This window comes from Argiope bruennichi, chromosome 7 (assembly GCF_947563725.1).
Source record: "Argiope bruennichi chromosome 7, qqArgBrue1.1, whole genome shotgun sequence".
Taxonomy (NCBI): Eukaryota; Metazoa; Arthropoda; class Arachnida; order Araneae; family Araneidae; genus Argiope; species Argiope bruennichi.
This window is the reverse complement of record NC_079157.1, coordinates 89,164,937-89,177,086: the sequence shown is the minus strand read 5'-3', so window position 1 is coordinate 89,177,086 and position 12,150 is coordinate 89,164,937.

The window sequence follows — 12,150 nt, the reverse complement described above, 5'->3', positions numbered from 1 at the left end:
CAATAAATTGTTTTGCTCTTTTAAAAATTCTGTGATCTTTCTTATCTGACATGACTTTTACAAAAACAGCTCTTTGTATACCGTTTCCTGGGAGTGTATTTAGGTACATACTAATCACCTGTCAGAAAAATTAATTTATTTTATTAAAACTCAAGAGGACTAACTCTCGGTATATAAGTCGATTTTCATAGTTGTGTGACATTAATATCATAGATTTTCTTCAACATGTGTGTTTTATGCGAAAAAATTTATTACTTAAGAGAATAAAAATACTTTTCTAATGCTGAAAGAGCAGCAATACAGTTCAGATTATACATTACAGAATATATATTAACAAGATTTCAGATATCTCTTGAACATATATTTAAATAATGAGGCAAATTAATATAGCTTTTGGGCAGTCTTCAGTAATACAAACTTTTCAACATACCTGAAATGAAACAAGATCATTTAAAAATGGGCTAGTTTCAACTTCTTACAATCCTTTTAAAATGGATATATATATATATAATGTAACACAATCTTGCAGAACTTTGATTTATTTTGTCATGAAGTCATAATTTGTAAAGAGAAAATCGCTGTGTCGGTCTACATCGTGACACAAAAGCAAAAGTGACAAATTTTTTACTTCTGTGATTTTACTATGACATTTTGATAGGGATTTTTTTGGCAAGTGTTGATTTAAGATGGGAAATCTTGGGTATCTTTAAAAGAATGTTGTAAGGATTTGTATCCCTTCACTCATAGAGCGAGAAAATCCTGAAACCATCAGTTTTGTAGAGCCCATGAAGAATTAATTAAATAAACAGAGGGAATTGGATCGGGAAATAAGGGAACATTTTAGAATAAAGTTAATATGGGTTAAATTAAGAAATTAATTGGATTTAAATTAGATTAATAGATATTACATTCATATATATATATATGATATTAAATGCGATTTTACTGTCAAAAGTTTTGATGGTTCTTGAAAAGAGTACAATCATCTAAATGATTATGAATTCAAAAATAAAGCTTAATTTATACAGAACTAGCAGTACCCGAATATCGTTGCCCGTGGCATAACATCTAAGAGGAAAAATTAGTTTTTGACTTAAGTCTAGCCTCCACCCGATATGACATATGGTAATGTCATGCGGGATCAAAAAGGTATTTAGAAACCATCAAAAATAACTACAAAAGAATTGTACTTTTCCGTTAGCCGGGGGGGGGGGGGGGGGGCAAGCAGAAAATCGTCAAATAATATAGAATTCCGCCAAATTTCTTATGTTTGTCATTAGTTTCGCTTGGCGACTTGGCTCGCGTTTGGTTCACAATTGGCGACATTTGCACAAGGCTAACGGAAAAGTACCAAACATTTTTTTTATAGCACACATTCAGAAATATTTAGGGCTAGGCATTGATATACAGTCATTTGCGAGGTTGGCAATTTAGTACGACCGGAGTTTAACCCCCTGCTTGGCGCAATTTTCAAAAATCTTGAATAACGGTCTTGCGTCGTGGTTTGCGAAATGTTCAAAACCGAGGGAGCAGATGTCCAATCATAGCGCATAATAAAGGCGAAAGATAATAGGTTTGCTAATCTGCCAACCAAAAGCTCTTTATATACTACGAAAAAATACATTTAGCATTACATAGTAGTAAATGTTTTAGTTGTAAGTATAATTCAAACTAAAGTAACATTAGCGTGACTTTTGTTGCTGCAGATTAGATGACAAATAATTTATATTAAGGTTGTACAATGTTACTTTTAGCAGAATGCATGCTGAGTTGGAATCTTCTGCCAAACGGTTTCTAAGCGAGTCTTTAATGTTATTCCTCTGTAAATAATGAATCGCAGACATAGATAGATGAAAATATGGTTAAAATAGCATGAGCCAACTTCTTCAAACAGTTAAATGTGTCTGGAATCGTATTCCCTTGTTCCAAAATTTTGTTGCTGGCAGTTTTACTTTTTTGGCTTGCTAATCTTTCTGTTTCAATCAATTACAAACTTTTCCTTGTTTCAATAAATTTTTGAATCTATATTGAACTAGACTGCAATTCAATCAGTTGCATTTCAAATTCTTCAATTTCCAACCAATCGAATTGGGACAAGTTCAGTTTATCAAATGAAGTCACATCAGGGTACATAATAAACTTGAGTATTTCCAATAATTCTTTGAACTGTGAAAATCTCGATGAAAATTCCTTGATTGAAGAATCAATTACAGAAATAAATTCTTCAATAACTTTTTCTTCGTCTGGTTTCTCATGTACATCTAAATCTTTGTTGTTGTTGTTTTCAAGTTTGGGAAGTACTTGTAGTTTCTTGTAATAATATCGTTTCTGAAAACATGTAGTTTAGCATCAAAAGCGCAAATGAGATCCATCATGGCGTTGTTTTATTTGTTGCTTGAAGCTTTACGTTTAATTCATTGAAATATTGGCACATGTCTATAAAAAGCACCAATTTTGAAACCCACATAACATATTGATCAATTTCCCCCTCATTTTGCAGAAACAGTCTGATTTCTTCCAAGCAGTCAACAAGTCTTTGAAGAACGTTCCCATGGTTCAACCAGCTAACATTCTTATACATTAGTGAGCTATTATACACCGAGTTGACTTCATCCAACAAAGCATCAAATTTTCGCTTATTTAAAGCCTGCGATGATATATGCTTGACTATATTTGTCACTAATGCCATTACAATAACAAGAGATGTTAAATCACTTTTAGCACACAAGGCTTTGTAGTGAATAATGCAGTGGAATTCAAGAATCGAATGTCCTACTTAGGACATTGTTTGTATTCTACGTACGTCTGTTTGAAATAGACTAATGAAACCACTTTTTTTGCCAACCATATTTGGAGCACCATCAGTTGTTACTGAAACAAATTTTTTCAAATCAATTTCTTCCTCAGCAAGCGAACCGAATAAATATATGTGCTCTTTGTAGTTGTTAGCAACGATGTTATCAGAATAAATTCTTCCTAAATGATAATTCCTACAGAATATCGAACGAAAACAGCTAAACGTGCAGATTTAGTAACGTCAGTCCTTTCGTCAAGACATAGCGATATAAAAGGAACGGAGTTCATGTCATTTTTTTGTTTTGTTATTGTTGATTTGATACATTTTCGGCCAGTTTTAAGTTTCTTTCTTTTATTGTGGTTCTAGACAGAGGAATATCTTTGATGCGCTGATTCGGCACTTACTTCTTCAAGCTTCCACATCACACCAGCAGGAGGGCGTTTGGACCCACTTATACAAAGGTTCTTCGGTGGAATCTGCTCTCGAACCTGAAAACTTCTGGTACCCAAGTTCAGACCATACCACCAGACCCATTATATATCAGAACCTTAACTTGCTCTTATTCTTCCAATGTAAAAAGCAGCTATTTCCATACAGAGGAACCTTTGTCTAGACAGTTATTATGACTGCGCATCGTAGATGAAGGTAGTATGGGAATGAGATTTTTTACGGCCTGTGGGGTTAATTTTTCTGGAATACTTCCTTTTCTGGAACCAAATGCAAGTTCTCACATAGTTAATTTTCTTGAAGAAAATATTCACCGTATGGACTGGCCTGCAGTCTCCACATCTCAATCCTATAGAACATGTTTGATATAGCAAGAGACATTCCACAACTTCACCCTCCCACCCAGATGCTGAAAATCATGCTTTTAGAATAACAATATTTATTGCGAGAACTTATTATGTCACATCATTGTGAAACTTAATAGCAGTGAATGGTGGCAATAATTTATATTAGAAAGACGTTCCCAAGAAACATCAAAAAAGCCCAAATCATGATGCATTATAATTTGTTTCTTAACTAATAATACATCTCTTCAAAATATGTACTTTCTTTCATAGTAATTAATGTCTATGTTCCAAATTTTGTTGCAATAAATCACATTCTTCCATTTATCACATATTTTATGATTGATTGTGATTTTTTGTAATTTAAAGCTCGTTTATTACTTATAAAAATAATCTCATTATTTAATAATGAATTTAGCAATAAACAACTGCATAAAAAGATTAACAATAAAACTTTATTTACACAAGACAATCTACATGCCTCAACATAATTTAGACATCGTGAGATTTACAACTTGAGGTAAAACAGTTTGGATTTTTTTTTAAAGAAAAAAATCCACAATTTTCTTTAACAGTCAACTAGCAAAACATAGCATTTGAAACTATTTACAACGAAAATAAATACATACATTGAAGTCTATAATAAATTATATGAAACCTTAATAATTATTTTCAATGTCATATTACAAAATATAAGTTGATCCTGGGGACTCACTATTAAAATTATTCCAGAGTGATCAATATTTAGAATTTTAAAAAAAATCAGATAAAATCTTTAGATAAAATGAAATTTATTTCCAAATCAATAATAGTCAAATAACTTTTAAATAATAAAAAAATTCGGATGCTGTTTGAATCTTGTTTCATTACTTCTTACAGTAACATAAAAATTTACACATTGGAAAGTGTTCAGAAAATTAATATCCAGTCCAATAAGTTTGGTTGCATTAATGCTCCAATGGAAGCAACGTTCGGGCTATTTTTGAATGGGTCTCGTAATTTTAAACTTTAGTTCGATGCTAAGAACACCTGAGATGACGACCAAATATCTTTCCAAATCAATGGAAAGATATTTTTGTGTCAGATGTCAAGTTTAACATGCACTGAGTCATCGTAACAGACAGACTTTCAGTAGAATTGATTTCAAACATGGAACCTTCTGGCCCCAAAGCTGAGACCTTATGACTAGACCATTGTTCAATAAAGAATGGTCATTGTAATTTTAAATTATGATTAACAAAATAATACTTAAGTCAAATTCCATAAAAAAAACAAAGATAGATTTAATCTTTTTTAAATTATGAGCAAAAAATATCACTTAAAATACTTTTTAAAAAAAATTAGAATTTTGGTGGATGACTACAAAAAATCTTGTAACTTCTTCAGCATGTCAGAAATATTGATAATTTTTACCAACCACCTATGGAGTTGCTAGTCTTGTCTACCCTCATAAGCAATCAACAAGGGGAATTAATTTAAGAAAGAATAAAACAATTTATGAAGTATTAGCTTCCCACAGAAGAAAGAAATCCAAATTACAGCAATTTGACTGCTACGTATGAGAAAACAAGAAAGAGGGCTTGAAGACCTTTTGATATAGCACCAGTACTACCAACAAGGAAAATATTAATGCAAATCAGACCTATATATGGATATTCAGCGAACTATCACAAAACCTAAACCAGCCTACAGAATCCTCAGGTTGAATGTCACTAAAATCAAACAAATGTTTGAAATTTTTTTCAGTGTGTTGATGTATCTACAATTTTTTTAAACTGAATTCTGTGATATTATAAAGGGTAAGCAATTTTTACCTCAAACAAAGAAACCATCATCAATTTGTTCACATAAATTATTAAAAAAAGGATTAGACTTGAATAATAGCAAAATCACTGCTATAAATACCCTGAAGGAAAATAAATTGAGCAATAAACGACTAGGAAAGACATGACATCTTCTATGAATAAATTCTTGTCTCCAAAACTAGCTTCAAATATCACTAAACATGAGAACACCATTTCATTAAAAATAAAGTGAAATGGAGTATTATGTACAAAAATCCTACAATACATTATGTTTACACAATGGTGGCTTGTCAAGTAGATAATGAGTAATGCTATAATTTTTTTTTCTCTCTTTAGTTTCTATAAACCAAAAATCATTTAATTTCAGATTATAAAATTTCTGTATTTTTAGAGTATTAAATGAGTAGGGCTTAACGACTGTTTCGTTTGTTTGGTTAATAAAAAAAGACAATATTCCAAAATTTATATATGTAAAGCGCTCATCTAGATGCAAAATCTGGATAAATTTCGAAACAGCTCGCAAATTTGGATTGTTTACATGTTAATCAGCGAAAAATTCTAAAACAACAACAACAAAAAAGACAGTTTGAGTCATACAGTTTTGATTGTAAATTGAAAGGGAGAAATTATGACAAATAAAACAATTGAAGGGTCATATTATAAAATCATTAAACATCTTGGACTGAAATATTTTAATTTCAAACTTTTTTCTAATATTCAAGTATTTCTTTGCTACCAAAAAATTTTCATTTTAGAAATGGATTATTTATTTTTTTAGTAAATGATGAAAAATGAATACTATCAATTTCTGTAATTACAAATAATTTAAATTTCTTTTAGTAATTAATGTACATCAAATTTCCTATTACAAGCAAAAATGCATAATTTCAAGCAAAAGGAGCTGGAATCACAACTACAATCCTGAGGATTGGGGAGAATTCCTTAAAAAGTTTAAACTTTTTTTGGAAGAGCTTTTAAACAATTGATTTATGACAACAAAGGAAAAGAAATTTTCATGGCATAATAGGTTTGTTAGAATATTATTGTAAAATGATTAAAATCACAGAAAACAATGAAGGGAAGAAATATAGAAAGGTAGTGGAAGAATGCTGAGGTTTTAATTTCCTTATAAATAGACTATTTAGCTTTGCAGTCCCAATAACACAATTTTTCTTCTTATTTATACATTTTTCTGATTGTGCATTATAAAGGGTGCCCCAAAATTAATGCAAAATTTAAATTTGCCATCATTTTTGCAGTAAAATGTTGGCAACTGTATTATAATAATTAAAAAAAAAAAACATCTGACAGCTGATAGTTTAGGATTAATGAAAATAGAGTGTTACACAATAGAATGTGTTGTCATTGTTTTGAACAATATTTAAAAAAATAATGAAAGTCTGGCAGCCACTGTAAGAAAATTTGTGAATCGGCTCCCTAGATCGTGTGATTTAACACCACTGGATTTCTTTTTACGGTATTATTTGAAGTCAAAATTCTATGCCAACAAGCATGTTTACATAAAAGGAGGAAATTCAATGCTGTATATTCAAACACATTTATGCAAAATGGTAATGGAGAATTTAGACAAAAGAGTGTGTATATGTGCCAGCAAAGTCATAAAGGCCATTTAACCTATGTGTTATTACATACAAACCCTATGCTTTGTACTTTATGATTCAATGAAAATAAAACAATTTGAAGGGAAAAAAGTTTTAGTGTAAAAAAAAGGTAAAGGTCTGTTTTATTTAATTCAAATCCTGTGTTAATACATTGTTCTATCGTCTAATGCTCTATTTTAACTATCCCTAACTATCAGCTGTCATAGTTTTTTTTAAAAGGGTTGCCAACACTTTAATGCACGAATAGTGGGAAATTCAAAATCCTGCATTAATTTTGGGACTCCTTCACAAGCTACAACAGAAAATAGTCTTAGCCTCTCACTATTAACCTAGCTGTGCAAGTTCTATATTGGTGAACCAGTTTCTTTTCTGTTTCCAGTTTCTGCTGCTTTCAGGATGCAAAGGAAGTTATAATGTCATCATTTTACATTCTGTACCCATCATTTAAAACAGAAATTTACCTACCAGTATAAAAGATCCACAGCCAGGTTAGGAGTGAGAGGCCTAAAAGCCAATATAAAACAAGATTTCATGTTGTGACAATAGGTTTTTACGACCAAATTGTATTTATTAAATGAGATTTAAAAAATTATTTTTATTTTTAACAAAATAAGATCAACAAAGACTCACTTGAAAATATAAACAAATGTTATTCAAATAAATTTTTGAAATAACTACAGCAGTACTATAGATCTACAGTGTTCCTATAGACAAGCCACCAATGAATGTGCAGGATTTAGTTTCATTTTCCTATTCTTATTAAACAAAACACACATTTCTGAAAGTTGTTTATACGAATAGTAATTTTCGTTTTCCAATCAACTTAAACTTTTTGAAAATGGGATTTGTTTTATTCGAGATCAACTTATATGATTGTAATACACAGAAACTCAGTTATTTCAGCTTTTTGGTGCTTTTAACTAGATAGTGAAAATAACTGCAAAAAAAAAAGTGTTAAAATTATAATGATTAACAACTAAAAAAAAATAAGCTTATTACAAGTCACTGACAAAGTATTCAAAAAATGGAATTTGAATACAAAAAAAAATTAAAAACATCAAACTCGTAAAAAATATTAGCACTGTACATGATGACTGTTCAACAAATATTGAAGTAAATAACATTAATCAGTATGTAAAAAGTGAACTGCAAAAATATTAAATAATAAAATGAAACATCTAGTTTTAGTTTTTATACAAAACTGGCAGTGAGTTTGTCATGGTATAGAAAAGATAAAAAAGAAAACATATAAATTGTATAAGGCATATACCTGTAAATGAACACCTCGAAATTGCTTCAATGAGCAAATGTTAATTGTTTCATTAACTTTTTATTTGTAGCAGAAATTCCAAAAGAAATACTAGGCAGTGTTTACTTTCAAGTGAAAAAATTTCACCTCTTAACTGTTTCTAAACAAATATAAAATGATGCGATCTATAAAATAGAACAACTTCTATTACAAAAGTTTATGTAAATGCTTTCACACTGAATCTCAAGAATTATTAAGCAAAAGGAACTCAGCTTATTCTATTTATCTCAGAGTTATTCTGAATGACAAATTTCTAATAGAAATTCAGCTAATTATGTAAAATACAGTTAAAAAAATTTTCTCACAGCACTAATGTTCTAAAAAAATGTTTTCCTTACCTATTTCATTGTTCATACATATCTTCCATAGAATCAATTCTTAACTTTAAGAAAATACTAAGTAGAATTTACCATTAAATAAGTACAGGATGGAAAATGAATAATAATAATAATAAAAGCTTTATTCTAAAATTACTGGGAATCAGAGAAAACATTCACAAATATCAATTGAATTAATGGATTATTAAACATTCTAAAAACTCAGATTAAAATATTTATCTGAATTTCAATGAAATATTAAGCTAGAAAAAAAACTGCATTGCCAATAGAGAAATTCTTTAATAATAACAATAAATGTATCGAATTCATTAAGTTAAATATCTGATCACTTATTGAAATTAAAAAAGAGAAATACTTTCCAGAGAGTCGAAAGATAAAACAATAACATCTACTTTTAAATACATTATATGTAATTATTTGGCAGTAGTGGTAGCAGACAATAGGTATTAATAGGAAAATGTATTATTGCTTACTAGTTCTGCTTCACCTTTATTACATGATTGTTGACATTAAATTTAAGCTTTTAAAAAAAAAATAGATATAAAGAAAACCATACAAATGGTGTCGCACTCACATGGCAAACATAACTGTTCATGACAGCTCACATTTGACTACATTCTGCACACCTAATTTCTCACACTATTCTTTGATGCATGCATACTTAAAAACGGTTTCTAAAAAGAAACAGTATGCTATCGATCAGAGTATGTATTTATAATGCAAAATAAAAAGATTATCATAATATTAAAAAGTTTTACAAATTTTACACTTAAAAAATTATATGAAGCATAAACTGTGGAAATTCACAGGAAATTTCAAAATTAGTACCATACTATCTTATTCTAGACATGAAGATTTACCAATACATCAATAAGTATGTTTAGTAATTAAATACATAATGCAAATACATACTTTATTTTAATAATGTTAATAATAAGAGCAATGGCTACAAAAAAAAAATCGAATCAGAATAATATTTAGCAAACTGATTTATTAATAAATTATTTACTGAGAAGTTTAAATTAAAAAAATATTCTAATGTAAGAAACAAAATCATATAGTCTAAAAAGACATTCAAATTATAAGAAATATTTAATTGCTATATTAAAGAAAAAATTATTTTGAAATCAAGTATTAAATGCAAGATACATAATCAATACTAAGATAGCACTGGTGACACACATTTTACATATATCATATGAGCATGCATTGACATCATCATCATTAAGACTTGGGAATATTTTTATTAATAATTATTTCTTATAGTATGTTTCACATTAAATAAGCAAATAAATTCCAATACTGTCACAATTTCAATATTATATCAGCTAAATATTTCATTTGTGGTATAATAATGAGCAACTATTTCAAGGAGGTTTTAAAGGATAATTTTTTTCCCTAATTAATATTAACTCATACACTAAGAACTGAAAATTGTTTCATATTAGGAACAGATATATTTTACAAAATTTTGAATTTATAATATTTAAACAAATATTGACTTATGACAGTTCCATTTGTTTCAAAAAAAAATTGTTAGGTTAAAAACATTAGAAATTAATGGCATTCAAATACTTAATTAAAAAAAAGGAATATAGGTAATTTTACTAATAGAAAACAATGTATTTTCACTAAATGTATAATGCAAGTAATTAAAACTTAAATCAATTTTTTTTAACAAACAGTTAATTTACAAGTCAGCCTCAAAGTTTTTTAGAACAGCATAACAATTTTAGCTTTAATATTTTATTAAAAATATCTTTTCAAACAAACAATTTTAAAAGCTTGAATATCTATTTACATTATCGGAATTCTTTACAATTTCTTTGTAAATTAAAAAGTACATATTGAAAATCCTAACAATAAGCAAGTCTTTTTTTAAGAGCATAAAATGTTTTTTTAAATTACGTCAGGAATAAAGATTAAAACTTCTTTAAAAGAGATAAAACCAAAAGTTAACAATACTTCTTACAATACTAATCTAATATCTACATTAGATTTATACAATCATAATCTTTCACCAGGTAAACCCACTTTGGCAGGGGTGTAAAATGTTCATGAAAGTTTCAAAGGATTTTATTCATGATATAAATCCTTTAAATAAACATGGCTTTACAGGTCCTTAAATCATCAGAAGCTATATACAAGAATGAAACCATTTACACTCAATTGTTTTGCACGTTTTAAAATATATCCCGAGGTTAACATGCATTTATTCGATGTACAGAAATTTGAAATTCACAGACGTTTTTTTATTTTTTAGTAAATAAAATTTAGCTCTCATCTTGAACTAAGCCGAATTTAAAAGAAGTCTAACAATTTAAATGAACAGCTGCAATTCTAATCACCTATTTGCAAAATGCAGCACATTTTGATGTTATTTACAAAGCTCTTAATCCTTAAAGTTTTATTGTTTTGATTCTGCACAAGATTTAACCAGTTAACTGTTTCTGAAGAGTACATTCAATAATTTTTGTTTTAGTGTTTCAATAAAAATTTTGTTTTAGTATGTTTGGTTGAGATGCTTAATTATTATTACAGCTATATTATAACAATAGCTATAATAATAATTTTGCATCTTAAAAAATTATTATCACTTTTATAAATGGTAATAGTATTAAAAATCTATTTGTTTAATATAGCCAGTAAAACTATCATGAGTTATTAATGAATTATTTAAATACTTTCTTTTTTCTGATAAGTTTTTATTATTTCAAAATTTTTAGTAATTTCTCATCAATAAACAATAATTTTTTTAAACAAAAGTACAAGATTTCATTATATTACTTTGTAAATTCATAATAGGAACATTTAACCTTAAACAAGCCCTGAAAGGAACTTCTGAAAATTTTGCAGTTAACTGGTTAAGTAAGGCTACTCGAATTTCCAGATATTTACGAGCATGTATTTGATCTAATACTAATATCAATGATTTTGATTACAAAAGTTCTTAGTCTTTGATTTTTTTAATTCTGTGCATTTAGATTAAATTAATAAATTCAATAAAAAATTAGCATCAATAAATGGGATTAAAATTGTCTCATTTATGGCATCAGAGAAAAGTTAAAATAATTTCAAGTTACTTAACCATCATTATTAAAATATAATTTATTTACATAACTTCTAATAAAAAAATTTAAGATCAAAATACAAAAACCAATTTTTAAACCACTTTTAGGACAAACAATCTTAAATTAATGACTTGATTCAACTATGAAGAATTATAGAAAAGAAGAAATTAATACACGAGGATTACATTAATTGCTGATAATTAATCAAAAATATACACTAGAGCCTTGATAAACCAATAATTTGACTGGCAAAGCTATGGATCAACAAGTTTACAAAAATGTTATTTTAAACTACTATACAAACAATTTTTTATTAATGTAGCATATTCAGATTTTTCTAAGTAGTTTGGTTGAGGCTGGGGAGGGGGTACTTCTACAATGGACCACATTTTTCATCATTAATGTTTTGAAACAGAA